We start from the raw sequence: 16,902 nt of genomic DNA, 5'->3' as shown, positions 1-16,902 counted from the left end.
CCAGAAGGTGACTACTTGTGAACTGGGCAGTGAGCCCTCACCAAATTTGATCTTGGACTTCCCAGCCTCCAGTCTCAGAACTATGAGAAATCTCTGTTTTTGGCTACTTAGTTTATGATATGTTAAGACATAGCCATCTATCTGTACATGTATGCATCCAAATTAATTTACACACAGGTAGGAATACATTCATAGAGAGAGATAGGATAGGAATGGCATTAAAGTTGGAGCCATCATGAAATCTTGGGTATCAAGTGTTTTTTTTTTTTTAATCTATAAGGTTTAGTAAAATAGGGTGGCAATAATAACCTTGTCTGAAAAAAATTTTTGTTGGCAATAATATACTCTTCATTTCTCCAGGAATTCTACATGTCAGAAGTAGGACTAAACTTAAATTTCTAAATCTGGCTTGAGATTAAAGCCTGGTCCTCTTTTGCAATCTCCTTTAGTCTTGTCCTTTGTAGTCTCCATAGAAAGCAAGTTTTGGATTTTCTGAATGTTACAAAGCTTCTGTGATTTCTCTCTCCAGGTCCTCCAGTGTTTCAATTATAAGACAATATCAGGAGGATTTCTTAAGTAGTGGGCGAGGGGCATTGGGATAATGACATAGCAGACTCATAGGAGAGGCTTCCGATAGTTAGATAAGATGTTCTACAAGCATCACTTATTTAATCTTCAATGTATCCTTTTAAGTTGTGTTTTAAAATCATCAGTCTTAAAAATAAAGAAACTGAGACACTTTTACAAAAGATTATAAAAGTACAAATGTTACAATAGTACTTGTTCAAGATCACACAGTTTACTATTGTAGAGTCATAACTCAAACAGGTCTACCTGCCTATAATGTCTTTGCTTTTCTTTATTTAAATTTATGGTTTTCATTAATATATTTGGAATAATGTCTTCCTCTTAGGAATAGTATGAGAATAAGCATGATATTAATATGTGTCAAACCACAGCCTAATATAAAAGAACATAGTAAGTGCTTGATGAAGAGTATCTATTACTATTACTTACTATTGTTATTATAGTCACTCACCATGATAGTACTATAAATTCTGTCAAATGTACAGTAAAAGTCAATAATAAGAATACAGATTTGAGATCTTGGCATTTCTTGTGCTTCATAGAGTCTTTCCATGTTTTCTTTAGGCCACCAGTGAAGGCCAACAGGCTATAGAAAAGTTCTGAACTGTTGCTTTCCTATTGCCCATGAACCATAGAAACAAATGGATGGAAATAGAGATTGGTTGCTAAAGCATGTAGGCAGGTCTGTATCAGGGCTACCCATAGGGTAAAGATACATGCTTCTTATGTAGAAGATGGGCCCGCAGAAAGGTATTTTTATCTTACCAGTGATTTAATAAGAGAAAGCATAGCAACAGTTAGAAGATGCTATGCCATATTACAAAACAAAGATTAAAAAAACAAAAGAAATAAAAACATGCTTGAAGCAGCAGAAAGATAAAATTAAAAGGCAGATTTTAAGAATAAAATGAAATTTTATATAAGTAATGAAAACTAGATTAAATGAAGTAAATAAAAGGCAGGGAAACATATTAATGAAATAAGGTATAATAACCAAAGCTATAACAGACTAAGAAAAATAAGATAAAAAGAGCTTCAGAAACATTTTAAAATTAAAATAAAGTGACCATAATATTTGACAATATAAAGTTAATCAGTTAATATATTACAAAGCATAAAAGTAAAAGTCAAAGACTTTTATTTGGATGTATAAATGAGGCAGTCTCTAAGATTTGAAACATACATGCTCATATGGAAATGATTTGGACTGCTGAAGCTAAGGCACATAGTTGCAAATTATAAATAGCAACGCAGTGCTTCTACTTACACGAATCAGCATTCTAACAGTTGGCCATGACTTCTTACTTTTAATCACCACACATCAATCCATCAATAACTTTTGCTGATTCACTTGCATCTTGTACTTAGAATGCATTCATTTCTCCATCACCTCAACTGCAAACACCCTGAATTCCTCAGGAGTTCAGACAGGGCTATAAACAATAATCAAATCTCAAAATGCTGATTCTACTTACAACTTACTGAATTTTGAATTCTTATTTAGTGGAGGGTTAAACTGGTGATCATAAAGTAAATTCAAAGTATGTCATTGTAAAAATAAAAAGAAAAATAAGAAAAGATGGAGGATAGAGAGTGGGAATAAGGGAGGGAGGGATGGTCGGGTGCAAAGTTTCAATACACTCTTAAAAATGTATCTATGAGGGCCAGGGCCATGGCTCACTTAATTAATCCTCCGCCTGTGGCACAGGCATCCCATATGGGTGCCAGGTTCTAGTCCCGGTTGCTTTTCTCCCAGTCCAGCTCTCTGCTGTGGCCCGGGAAGGCAGTGGAGGATGGCCCAAGTGCTTGGGCCTGCACCCGCATGGGAGACCAGATGGAAGCACCTGACTCCTGGCTTTGGATCAGTGAAGTGCCGGCCGTAGCGGCCATTTGGGGAGTGAACCAATGAAGGAAGACCTTTCTCTCTGTCTCTCTCTCTCTCTCTCTCCCTCTCTCACTGTCTAACTTATCCGTCAAATAAATTTAAAAAGTATATATGAAATACATAAAATTGTTACCTTTATATAAATTTTTAAAAAGTTTCTAAAAAAGACTACCCTTTCCCTGGTTTTATTCTTGTTTGCTTCTGTCTCTTCCTCAAGCAGAGGCCAGATGATCTGTTGATAAACTTATAACTGATACTTCACTTGCTATTCTCCTGATAGAAAACACTGAATACCTTTGCTTTTCACTTCTATCAGAACCAAATATGTCTACAGAATCCCATGTGGCATGGCCCTAGGTTTCTAACCCCACTTCACAGCATCCTCTCTGTCACATTCTCATGAACTTCTCACCAGGCTTGCTTTCCACGTCTTTTAGTTTTATGCCCAGCTCTTTGCTGCCTGAGAGCACTGTCCAAAATTTCTACAGTCAGAATGCCTGGATCCCCCGTTCTCTTTGGATGCTCTCATTGTGATGCTTCAAATCTTGCCTTCAAGTCTCAGTTCCTCATAAAACCTTTTCTTACCGCCAAATTAATTAATATATCTTCCTAATTGTTCTCAATCTTAGATGGGTTTACCTAACTTCATTGCAGTCTTCAATCTGAAACTGAGCACCTATTTGCTTGTTTCTCCGCTGCCCTCCGTCAGCACCAGAATGTAAGCTTCATGACAGCATAAACAACATCTATTTAATTTAACACTGAATATAACTCCACCTAGCACAGGATTGGACTCATCAGTTTCTCTAAATATTTGATGAGCGAAATAACAGGCTATAGGTTTGGCTTCCCCAACAGACAAGAATGTTTAGGAGTCAGCCCTAAGGAATAGACACTGGAAGCTGGGTCTCCCTGTCCTTCACCAACATCCAGCCCCCCCACTCAGGTAATCTGTCTACCTTATAACCCAGTAAAGCGAGTACAGTCTGTCTGCTGGCCCCTTGATAGCTATAGTCTGCAATCTGGTCACAGTCTCCCTTGCTGCAGTAGCACTTTGTTCTTGAACAACATAAGGCTGAACAATATGGCATTGCTATCATTGTCAAAGATGATCAAGCATCAGCAATTTGTTATAATTAAACTTATAAATACACATCAGTTGAGAAAAAATAAAGCTAAAAATGTGCTAAAAATAATAATAATAAAACATAACCAGCCTCTCAAAGGCTACTTCAACATACAGTGATAGTTTGACATTAAAATGGAAAACACCTTAGAAACTAAACTCTGGTTCAATACAAGTCTTTCTATATCAGGACTTTTACTACTTCCTTTGTCTATGATTCCAAAATCAAGTATCATCCCTTTCCTACTGGGTCAGGAAGCAGGAAAAAGCATGTAATTTGGATATCCAGTTCAGAATTCAGGCATAAACCAACTGAAATACAGGGAAAATATCACACACACATCTAACCACAGCAAGACAATTGAAAAATTATATGTATATACATACATAAACACACACACATATATATGTCTATATATATACTGCTGAGAATGTATTTTTAGATATTATTTTATTATTTGAAAGTCAGAGTTATAGAAACAGTGAGTGAGGGAGGGAGAGAGAGAGATAGAGATAATCTTCCATCTGCTGGGTCACTCCCTAAACAGCCACAATGGCCAGTGCTGGGCCAGGAGCCAGGAGCTTCATCCAAGTCTCCCACATGGGTGAAGGGTCCAAGCATTTGGGCCATCTTCCACTGCTTTTCCTGGGCCATTAGCAGGGTACTGGATTAGAAGTAGAGAAACCGGGTCTTGAACTAGCATCCATATGTGATGCTGGCATTGCAGGCGGCAACTTAACCTGCTATGCTTACAACCCATCCCCACAGACTTACATTAAGAGTACAAATAAAAACATTATTCCTCCAGGAAAATACCACATAAATTCAGATAGTGTTCCTCACAATGGAGAAATATATAGCTGTTACTGATTCAGCATTTTAAATTGGATATTTCCCAATAATTAAAAACTCAAGAGAGCAAACTTGACCCTTTGCAAAGTCTAGTATCAAGCTGAATGTCAAGTTGCCACCTACCGAGGTTTAACAGGTTTTAGGGACTACTCAAGGTGATTTAGCAAATAATAATACAACCATATTTAAGATAAGCAAAAAAAAAGTAGAGACAACTGAAAACAAATTTTGCTGTAAACATAGCCAACTAATTTTAACCAGGGGTGGAAAATGTAGCTGTAGTTAAAAAGCATTCAATAATTTCTTAGAAAGAGGAAGAAGTTTAATTGAATGAACAGGAAAGTCCATTAGCTATACATATAGTACAAGTTTATGATAAAAAGATGATGAACTGGTAACACAGTCCTCACTACTCCTCCCCATATGACTTAGTAATAATAAAAATAAAGTAGGTTTATATAAGAGCACTTTAAAAGCTAATCACAAAATGGACTTAAAGAACAAGTTTATTTTGTGCAAAAGAAATTTCAAATGCATAGTTTTTTATGACATGGATTTTCCATGAATTTTTTAACCTCTCTTATTTATCACAAAGGATAGCAAGTGTCACATTAAATAGAAACTAAGTCAGGAAAGTGAAGAGGCAACCAACAGAATGGGAAAAAATATTAGCAAACTATGCAAGCGATAAAGGGTTAATAACTAGAATCTACAAAGAGATCAAGAAACTCCACAACAACAAAACCAACAACCCACTTAAGAGATGGGCCAAGGACCTCAATAGACATTTTTTAAAAGAGGAAATCCAAATGGCCAACAGACACATGAAAAAATGTGCTGGATCACTAGCCATCAGGGAAATGCAAATCAAAACCACAATGAGGTTCCACCTCACCCTGGTTAGAATGGCTCACATACAGAAATCAACTAACAATAGATGATGGCAAGGATGTGGGGAAAAAGGGACACTAATCCTCTGTTGGTAGGAATGCAAACTGGTAAAGCCACTATGGAAGACAGTTTGGAGAGTCCTCAGAAACCTGAATATAGCCCTACCAAATGACCCAACCATCCCACAGTTGGAATTTACCCAGTGGAAATTAATTGGCAAATAAAAGAGCTCTGTGCACCTCAATGTTTATTGCAGCTCAATTCACAATAGCTAAGACATGGAATCAACCTAAATGCCCATCAACAGAAGACTGGATAAAGAAATTATGGGATATGTACTGTATAGAATACTATATAGCAATAAAAAAATGAAACCCGGTCATCTGTAACAAAATGGAGGAATCTGGAACACATCATGCTGAGTGAAATAAGCCAGTCGCAAAGGGACAAATATCATATATTCTCCCTGATCTGTGACAACCAACTGTGCGCCTAAAAGGAAACCTGTTGAAGTGAAATGGACACTATGAGAACAATGTCTTGATCAGCCCTTGTCGAGGAATAACTTACTACTTTATTCCTTTTAGTATTTTTTTATTTTACTTAATACCATTGGTTGAACACTTTAATTAACACACAATTATTCTTAGGTGTTTACATTTAACTGAAAAGTGATCTCTGTTAAATATAAGGGTGGGAATAAGAGAGGGAAGAGATGTACAGTTTGGCACATGCTCACTCGGACTTACCCTTATTGGTAGAGCTAGAAACCTGCCGGGGATTCCAATTCAATCCCATCAACATGGCATGTACCAATGCCATCTCACTAGTCCAAGTGATCAGTTTCAGTTCATAATTGATCATAATGATAGGATTAAGAGTCAAAGGGATCACATAAACAAGACTAGTGTCTGCTAATAATAACTGATAGAATTAAGAAGGGGAGAATGATCCAACATGGGAAGTAGGATACACAGCAGACTCATAGAATGGCAGATGCCCTAAACAGCACTCTGGCCTCAGAATCAGCCCTTAAGGCATTCAGATCTGGCTGAAGAGCCCATGAGAGTATTTCAGGCATGGAAAGCCAAAACACTCTGGAAAAAAAAAAAAAAAACTAAATGAAAGATCTCCATGAGTGAGATCCCAGGTGAAAGAACGGTCCATCAAAGACAGAGGTACCTTTCTCTGAAGGGAGGAGAGAACTTTCACCTTGACTATGATCTCGTTTAAATAAGTTAGGAGTTGGCGAACTCAAAATGCTTCCATAGCTTTGGCAACTCATGACAAGAGTCTAGGGTGATTACTGATGCCATAAACAAGAGTGTGAATTTGCTAAGTCCACAACAGGAGTCACTGTGCACTTACTCCACATGTAGGATCTCTGTCCTTAATGTGTTGTACAATGTGAATTAATGCTATAACTAGTACTCAAACAGTATTTTACACTTTGTGTTCCAGTGTGGGTACAAAATGTTAAAATCTTTACTTAATATATACTAAATCAATCTTCTGTATATAAAGATAACTGAAAATGAATCTTGATGTGAATGGAATGGGAGAGGGAGCGGGAGATGGGAGGGTGGGAGGGAAGTTATTGGGGGGGACCACTATAATCTAAAAGTTGTACTTTGGAAATTTATATTTATTAAATAAATGTTGAAAAAAAAGAAACTAAACTCCAGCAACCATCTGAAAAGGAACCTTCTTAATAATTTAATGGGCTTATTGTCTGCTTACTGATGCATATAAACAATTCAGACAACGACATTTTTTAGGGTGCTTTGGTTTGTCTACTTTTTAGGAGTTCTTAGTAAATTAAAGCTGTTTTCTTTATTCCTTAAGACAGTACATGATAAACTTTAAATTATTTTTTAAAAACCCTAAATAGTTGCCCCAGACAAAATATCTTTAATGGAAAACCTACTTGAGGGTAATGCCCTTATTTGGGGGAAGAGTGAGCCCAAGGTTGGGAGAGAGTTAGGAACCCAAAGACCTCAAAGGAGAATGGCCTCAAGGCTCTATAGAAGACCAAAATATTCCTTGCTTTTTCTTCCAAAGAAAGGGCGTAGGCAGTAGAGGCTGGTGGGTCAAAGAGGGTGAGAGAGTGATGACACAACCTGAGAAGCTGTGTATCCCAGAGGACTCTGAAGCACATCGTGTCTTATCAGAAGTTGTTCCTGTTAACACAGTGCAAGTCTGCCCTCACACATGCCTTCAGGTCTCAAGTAAAGTAAATTCCAATCACAGGTGCTTTGTAGGTTTCATGTACAGAGAAAAACTGCACAAACAAGAAATAGACCCAGGTAGAAATGACCCTATGAATGCAAGTCTTGTGACCCTCATCATCTCTTCCTCTCAAGAATTTATGAAAATCTTGGTAAGGATTTTGGACATGAAGCAAGAATGCAGTTTGAAGGCTCAGTTTAATGTTGCCCATATCCTCAAGAGTCACATGCCCCAGCTATCACCTACATTGTTCTCCTATTAAGTCAGTTATTCCTAATTTATGGTTATTTAAAATAGTTTTTTTGAGAGTCAAGAATGTAGATACCACAAATCAGTTCAATAACATGAGCTGTATTTCATATTGAGAAAGTCAAATCTACTAGTAATTATCATTTTTAAACCAGTTATAAAAATTTATTTATGACATAGAAAATTTCAACAAATAATTATAGTCAAAAAGAAAGATGAAAAAGTGAAAAACACTTCTTTTGTTTAACTTTCCATTTTCAGAGGTCATTGCTCCTTAAAACAAGAGCCTCTGCTTTACTGGGAAGTCAGACACATCAAATGTGTGGACAGATGATTCCCTCTTGGGAAATGCTACAAATGTGAAATTCAAGCTTGTCTGCCCTAAGGCAAATCCTGCTATTTTCTACTTGTCTTATCAGGAGCCACGAACAACAGTCTTTTCTCCCTTTATTTGATCATTACAGTTTTTCAATTTATCACTCACTTGTTTTTTAGTAACATTGTCTTTAGAAATTATGATCTCCATATTTTTCAGTTTTTGCAGATTGTTGAGATTCTGAAAGATGTACTTAATTACATGTAAATAGAGCATACTGTTATATGTAGGGATGCCAAAAAGCATGAAAAATGGAATTCAAAAAACAATTTTTTTAGTGAAAAACAATTTTGAAATCCATGCATAGTTTTTGCATATTGCTTATTTTCCATGAATTTTTGAGCTGCCCTCATAAAATAAAGATGTGAAACTCCCTACTTATGGGATAGGAGCTTCAGGTTTATTTTTATACTATGAAAACAACCAGCCAGCAGATGAGAAGTACGAATGGCAATGAAGGGGATGAATTTGCTAACTTCAGGTGGAGTACAGCCATGTACTAGGAAGGCTATTCAAGCTTGGCAACTGAGAGTAGAGACTTAAGCTCAGAGAACTCTGTTCTAAATTTGCTCAGGCACTTCCTGGCTGTGGAAATAGGAGAATCCTCAACCTGTCATAACCGCCATCCCTTTATTGAAAAACAGAATCAGAAATTACTGACCTTCTAAAGCTAAGAGGACTTAGTTGAGACTCGACTTCTGGAGAACTTTAAGAGGTCACATTCTGATACAATTTTAGTGGTCAAATTCCAATATCAGTTCTAGGAATTAGCTAACCTTGGGATGGGCAGTTCTCTAGTGTTGAAAGGCTCCCATGTGAAAGCATCAGAACACACAGAAAATTTTAAAAGACATGATTAATAAGTATCCAGCTACACATTTTTATTTTTCTCTCTGACACAGATTTGAACATTTGAACATTAGCCAGTACACCACCTATGTAAATAGACACATAATATTTCTGCTCATTAAAATCATAATTTGCCAATCTATTCTGTGATCAATAATAACCTCAAATGAATATTTGAAATTTCTCACTGATGGTAAAATTAAAATGGAAAATAAAGCATATAGATAATCCAAATTTCAATTTTAAATGAGCCATTTGAAGACATTAGCTACCCAAAACATATCATACCTATTGGTAATAATCTCCTGTTAACATAGAATATCAATGTAGTATACAAACATACCAACTATAATATCTGTAAGTGATGTAGAAAGACATGAATTCATTTGTTCAACAAGTTATCAAAATGGCTACAACAAACATGCCACAAAACAATTTCAAATTAAGTTAGTGGAGATTAAGGGAAAAGGAACAAAAGTAAACAATACTCAAAGTACCATATAAAGTACTTGGTGACAAAGGGGATTATAACCAAGGGTGCCTTTTCCATTATGAGGGATGAGACACATAGGAATGTGCAGACATATTTTAAGCTATTTTATTTGATTAATATGTTTGTTTTATTGACATAAAATATTAATCTAATGATTTACAGTATTTATGAGTTTGTATGCTTATCCTGTAATTTTTACCATATTTTATAGTTGCAATTTTGAAGATACATGAGTGTCACCTTCAAACCACGATCATTAAAGATGAAACTCTATAATAAATCTCAACTTGCAAGATTTCTGCTATTGTTGTATAAATTCATTCTGAAATAAAACTTGGTCTCAGGCAAATCTATTGTTTTACTTGAATTACATAATACATCTTCAAAGTGATTTTTAGTCAAGATTCTTCATTGTGTAAATGAAAACTTTCAAATCTCAAAAAGCACAATTTGGTTAAATGGGATGATGTATTCCCTATGTAACTTTAGGTCAAAATTAAAGATGACTTATTAGGGTCATAAAATAGCACTGGGTGCAGTAAATTTTGTCATTGCTCTGTTCCCTGTCATTTTGTAACCAAATCTATTGCTACCCTGCCATGATGTGTATTTTTAATCAGACAGTATTAGCCATAGCAGAACAAACCACAAGTCACAAGGGCAAATGACTGCAGCTCTATTTATGTTTGAGATAGATTCCTATGGAACTACATAGAAAGAAGGATTTGTCAAATTAAATTTTGACTTCACTCACATAATTTTGCTTCTAATAAAATCGTGTTGATGACTAAATTTCATCTTTAAATCATACTGAAAAATATTTTTTCTGCATGGTTCTACAGTAACAAATCTGAAAAAAAAATCACTCTACTGATTAAATGCTACCTATGATGCCATACAGTAACGGAGTCTGAAAGCATGAGGATGTTTCTATGTGAGTTGTTCTCTGTGAAGACGCATGGTAGTGGGTAGAAAGCCAGCCCTTTGCCTGACACTAGACCTGAGAAAGTACACCACTGTTTTTGCTTTTTAAAAATTTCTAAGACCTCAGACTCAGTGAGACCTTCTACTGAGTTATGTGGGCTTGCAATTCTTCAGAGATGGTGCTCTGATGATGTGTTATGGTAAAGGTAATCCACACGAATGTGACATATTGTTCATTCCTTAAAAAGGAAGAAGCATTAAAAATTTTAAATGTCAATGTCTAATTTACAAATTCATTTTATTGACATAAAGAATGGCACATATATTCTCCATGTTCAAGAAGGCAGCAAATATGTTGGCATTTTAATAAGCTTGCAACACATGTGGCTTTCTGCAACACCAACCAATTCAACTATGTGCAAAGGCATAAGCTCCCTGCTGCGAGGATGTGGGAAACTAGTGACTCCTAGTGGTTGATGTGTAAGTGTGCAAATATCTATTTCCAGCAAAGTCCAAAAGAATGGGAAGAAAAACATAATATACTGTTTTTTCCTTTCCAAATAAGAGTAATTTCCCCTAGAAATGTTTTTAAATTGACCACTCCCACACATCAAATGAAAACACATGCATAAACAAACAGGTTTAAAACTATAATAAGCAAGTACATTGTAGATTGTCCAAAGCAAAAATTCTAAAATGCATTGATGAATATTGCTAAAATATAACCATGGCATCATACTTACCTTTCTGGGATTTTGTTCTTGGAACACAACTAAACAGGAAAAAAATATCTATACACAAAATTATTTATAAAGCAAACCCATCTCTGGAAACATTTATTAATTTCCAAAAAATGAAAATGATTTAACAAATTCAAAAGAGTCACCATGATGATACATAATAAAAAATTCTTCAGTTTAATTGTAACTACTAACGAGAAATGTTTTGATAAGATATTAGGTTGAACAAATCAGAATAAAATCTGTCCATTTATTGTGAATGCCACACATTCAATGAGATAATTCACTTGCACAACTTCCTTTCCTGTTACAGAGGCTGAAGCAGAACAAGCCATGTGTGGTCCTTCATTCCATTTCAAAGAGTTGGTGTTTCTATAAAAGAAGGAAGAGGTACCAGGTCCAGAGGAGAATGCAGAAGGAAGATGGCCATTTTCAAATCAAGGAGAGAGGCCTCGGGGGAAACCCAAACTTCTGACACCTGCATCTGCAGGTGCGGTTTAAGCCGCCCAGTCTATAGAGGCTGGTTATAGCATCCCTATATGACAAACACATAACATACAAAAAAGTAGAGATGAGTTCAGCTAAATCAAAGAGCCAAGATAAGGCAGAGAACAGCGACAGTTCAAGTCCTCATTACACAACAGCGTTCATGCTCTCCTCCCCATCTGGACTGCATGAAGATGCCTGTGCTCTTGACTTCAAGTATCTCACCTGAAAATTCCTGCAAAAATGCAGTCTAACAATACAGAAATTGCATTCACAAAAAGTTTATTGCAACATTTTCTAAAACAATGGCCTTAAACTCTTTAAAGAGTGGTGAAAAAACATGGTGCATATCCCCCCCCCCAAAATTATAGAATCATTATAAATATTTTACTCTTAGGGTGACCCTAAAATCCTCTTAGGGCAATTGATAGCGTTGGTGGGAAAAACAAGTAATGTTTTCTGATGTTTTTCCACTGCAGTCTGACTTAGGAAACCCATAAGCCAAGCCGACCAGCTTCATGTACAAGAGCAGAGCCTATGATTGTTGACTGTTCCCCAGTTGCAGATGCGAAAGCTGACGTAAAGGGGGCTTAACTAACATTCTACAGATCACAGTCAGAAAATCAGATTTATGGAGAGGTGGAAGTGGAAAGAATGAATTCTACTACCTACAAGAAGCCTTTCCTGATAATTTCATCAATCATTGATTTCCTTTCTCCTTGAATAATACCACATAATATCTGAAAAAAAACTATATCGCACACTGACAAACCACATATATATATATGTGTCTCATCTCCCCGGTTTAGTGCATGGTTCTGGTGGTAAAGAGCACAGCTTATATGGCCCAGGCAGCACAGCCCAAAACAGGCTTTCCTTCATCAATAACTTCAAAGATATTAAAATATCCAATGGCGAGAAGTTCAGCAAAATGTACCAAGATTTCTTCTACACAAGAAAGATGCGTTTGTAACTAAACATTTAATTCTATTTTGAATCCTGAACTAATAATTTCTTATGGCACTAATTGAGTGCATTTTCAAATATGTTTTTTGAATCTAGTAAGAAGAGTGACCTTGAAAAATTATTTATTGTAAACAACCACCCTTGGTACAGTGATCTGTACTGCCCAAAGAGAAAGAGCACGCTGAACGTGGCAGTCTTCAGGGCAGATCACATTTTTATTTTTATTGCACCTTTTGCCTTAGAAATGACTGTGATTTGGGGTCATTCTGCCTCAATGCTCTCAGCCAGTGACAGAAGGGAATTTATTTATTTCTCATTTTGACTTGTAAAACTCTCAAAATGTAGGTCTTGCCCTATTTTCCCCAGAGACAACACACACACACAGTAGACAGGGAGGAGGCAGGATTCTCAGCAATCATCTCTCAGACCTCCAGGTCACCTCCTCATATCCTTTCTCTCTTTCTTTATGAACAGCTTTATATAAGCATAAATCACATATCGTGCAATTCACCCGTCTAAAGTATGCAATTCAACAGTTCTCAGCGCAATCACAGAGTTGTGCAACCATCACCACAGCTGATTTCAGAACATTATCACATATTTTTAAAATTAGTCACCATTCCCTTTTTACCCTTCTTCACTCATATTTTCTTTCCCTCTCTCCCATTGACTACTTGTCTACTTTATCTCTCTATGGGTCTGCCTATTCTGAACAATGTATGTACAACCTTGCTTGAATCACTAAAGGAAAAAAAAGATTAAAGCTCAAGTATAGGCAATCACCAGCTCCAGTATGCGGTGCCCCTCAGGAAGTGTATGACCCAGGAGAGCCCCAGTGAAGAGACCAGGGAGGGACTCCCCTGTCCCGTCTGCTCTAACGCCTCTGAGCCTTTGATTCAGCAGCCACAAGGAAAGGCAGATAGCAAGTATTGGTCACAATCAGTTGAGCTATAGACCAGGAAAACCTTTTACAATTTTGTCTTTTGGCACTCATATCTTGTAGAGATCTGAAAATTCTCCAGGAAAATCCCATTGAGTCCCTAGAGTTCTTCTCTCTTCTAATTCATCACCTGTCCTAGATCCTTCCCAAAACTGAACTGGATCATACCACATTAGAGAGAATCAAAAATCTTTACAAGTCTATTATAGCTTAGAAACATACCAGGGGATTCCAATTCAATCCCAGCAAGGTGGCATGTACCAATGCCATCTCACTAGTCCAAGTGATCAGTTTCAGTTCATAATTGATCATAATGATAGGATTAAGAGTCAAAGGGATCACATAAACAAGACTAGTGTCTGCTAATACTAACTGATAGAATTAAGAAGGGGAGAATGATCCAACATGGGAAGTAGGATACACAGCAGACTCATAGAATGGCAGATGCCCTAAACAGCACTCTGGCCTCAGAATCAGTCCTTGAGGCCTTTGGATCTGGCTGAAAAGCCCATGAGAGTATTTCAGGCATGGAAAGCCAAGACACTCTGGCAAAATAAATAAATAAATAAATAAAATTACTTAAATGAAAGATCTCTGTGAGTGAGATCCCAGTGGAAAGAACAGGTCATCAAAGAAGGAGGTACCTTTCTCTGAAGGGAGGAGAGAACCTCCACTTTGACTATGACCTTGTCTAAATATGATCAGAGTTGGCAAACTCTAAATGCTTCCATAGCCTTGGCAAATCATGACAAGAGCCTAGGGTAATTACTGACACCATAAACAAGAGTGTCAATTTGTTAAGTCAACAACAGGAGTCACTGTGCACTTACTCCTCATGTAGGATCTCTGTCCTTAATGTGCTGTACATTGAGATTTAATGCTATAACTAGTACTCAAACAGTATTTTTCACTTTGTGTTTCTGTGTGGGTGCAAACTGTTGAAATCTTTACTTAATCTATACTAAACTGATCTACTGTATATAAAGAGAATTGAAAATGAATCTTGATGTGAATGGAAGGGGAGAGAGCAGGGGGTGGGAGGGACATTATGAGGGGGAAGCCATTGTAATCCATAAGCTGTACTTTGGAAATTATATTCATTAAATAAAAGTCAAAAAATAAAATAAAATAAAAAAACAAGTCTATTATAGCAAAGATTTGTTTCATATTTGTGTTTTGCAAGGCACAGCTCACACACCACTTTCTTGTTAGAATTCACTTTCATTGCTCTAGCCAAAGTATGTTTTTCTCCCCTCCTCCTTCTAAATTTTTTTTTAAATATTTATTTATCTGTTTGAAAGACCTAGTTACAGAGAATGGTAGACACACACACACACACACACACACACAGAGAGTGAGAAAGAGAGAGAGGTCTTCCATTCGCCGGTTCACTCCACAAATGGCCACAACAGCTGCAGTTGGGCCGATCTGAATCCAGGAGCCAGGAGATTCTTCTGGGTCTCCCATGTGGGTACAGAGGCCCAAAAACTTGGGTCATCTTCTGTTGCTCTCCCAAGCCATAGCAGAGAGCTGGATTGGAAGTGGAGCAGCTGGGACTCAAACCAGTGTCCATATGGGATGCTGGCACCACAGGCAGCGGCTTTACCTGCTATGCCACAGCACAGGCTGCTAAATAATTCTTTTACCATTAATTTAGCCCACAGTACAACTAGCACAGCACAGAGTGAGGTAATGGGTGCGTACACTGAAAGTCCCTCAGAGCTAGTGCACACACACACACACACACACACACATATACTTTAAGATTTGAGCCGATATGGAAGGGACTGTGTGTTTAAAATATTTGACTCTCCAAAATGTTGCAGTATTTTTATAAGCAGAGAGTGCTCAATGTTTGCCCAATAACCCGTCAGTTAGTTCCTTCTCGGCTTTTCAAGGTAACTCATTTTACAACAGCCCCTAAGCTGGGCACAGTCATATTGAGACTTGCCCCGCCTGATAGCAGATCACCACTCCCCACACCAGATTAGGGTATGGTCCAATTTCCATGGAGACCCAAATGAAATAAAATTATGAAAGGAACTTTAGACATCTATCTTTTAGTGCTTCCCAAATCGTTCAGCTGAATTTTTCTGTTTATTGTAACTCTTCTAAGGGAAGTCATGTGGGACACAATAAAGTGAGTAGCATCACATGCATTCAGAGGAGAGGTTCAAATTCCACTCATCACCCACAAGGTGGCCTCAAAGAAAGGTCAAAGGGCAGCACTGAGATTAATCTGAAAACTGCATATTCTAACCCAGACTCCTCCATGCTTCAGACAGGCAACAAGAGTCAGAGAGAGGTGCTGCAAGTTGAAACAAATGGAAGAGAACTTAGCATTTCAGGGCTCGCTGCTGGGCAGGTGGTTTGCTCCATTTTATTCATTATACTCATTCTTTGAATCTAACCCAGAGAATAAACACCATCAGGACCAAACATATGGTCAGGTCTGCAGCTTAATTTTTGTTTTTGGAGAGAGAGGCTCCTTGGGCTGAGCTCAACCAAACTGGGAGTCTGAGGAGTGATTAAAAACAGAACAAAACCACAGCACAATGTATCATAATACTACCTTGGCATAAGGAAGCCTACAGCTTGGCTCAGAGGCTATCTACTCTGTGAAATCCCTGTGTGAGATGTCTGCTCAGTTGTAATCATATGGAACATTACTGTAACAAACTAGATGTTATGGAAAATAGGTCCTAGGGAACAGAAGCCCTAGGAGAAAATATATGCACTTTTCTTTGCTTCTTTTCCATTTAAAAGGTAAATTAATAGTATAAATGTTTGATTCAGATTCTGAACTATAAAATGTTTATTATTATATTTGTGTCAAGTTTTTGAAGAATCAATTTAAAATGGTTTCTGCTCATTTATTTTTTTCCTTAAAAGTAAATTCAGATTTGAAATTTTTTTATAATTGATATATTCAAGATATTTAACTGTAATTGAGTTCTAAAGAAAGGCACATCACAAATGATTTCTCTTTACATTCTGAGAGCCCTCTGGTGGTTGAAAAGACACAAAATCTCCATGCTCCTAAGAACAGAAAGGGTTCATTACCAACCAAAACTCTACTCTTCTTACCAAGATACTGACTTCATACTGACTTGACAATTGATATTTAGTAAAGCTTAGTAACTTTCACATTATTTATTTGGATGTATTACTTATTTTGTTTACTTTCTATGATTTAAAAAAAGTCATCTTTCATATTTTTTTCAGTCCTAATAAGGAAACACTGGCTATTTAGAAACACATCTTCTCTTCAGCCAGATTGAGAAGGGCTACCCTCACATTTAATTGA

General features: G+C 36.9%; 1 protein-coding gene across 1 annotated transcript in view; it reads right to left on the bottom strand.

Annotated features, from left to right (window-relative positions):
* The window catches only part of GRXCR1 (glutaredoxin and cysteine rich domain containing 1), a 138,616-nt gene that overhangs the window by 29,922 nt on the left and 91,792 nt on the right, over positions 1-16,902 (bottom strand). The window lies entirely within an intron of this gene.

This window comes from Oryctolagus cuniculus, chromosome 2 (assembly GCF_964237555.1).
Source record: "Oryctolagus cuniculus chromosome 2, mOryCun1.1, whole genome shotgun sequence".
Taxonomy (NCBI): domain Eukaryota; kingdom Metazoa; phylum Chordata; class Mammalia; order Lagomorpha; family Leporidae; genus Oryctolagus; species Oryctolagus cuniculus.
This window is presented reverse-complemented; position numbering and strand designations above follow the sequence as displayed.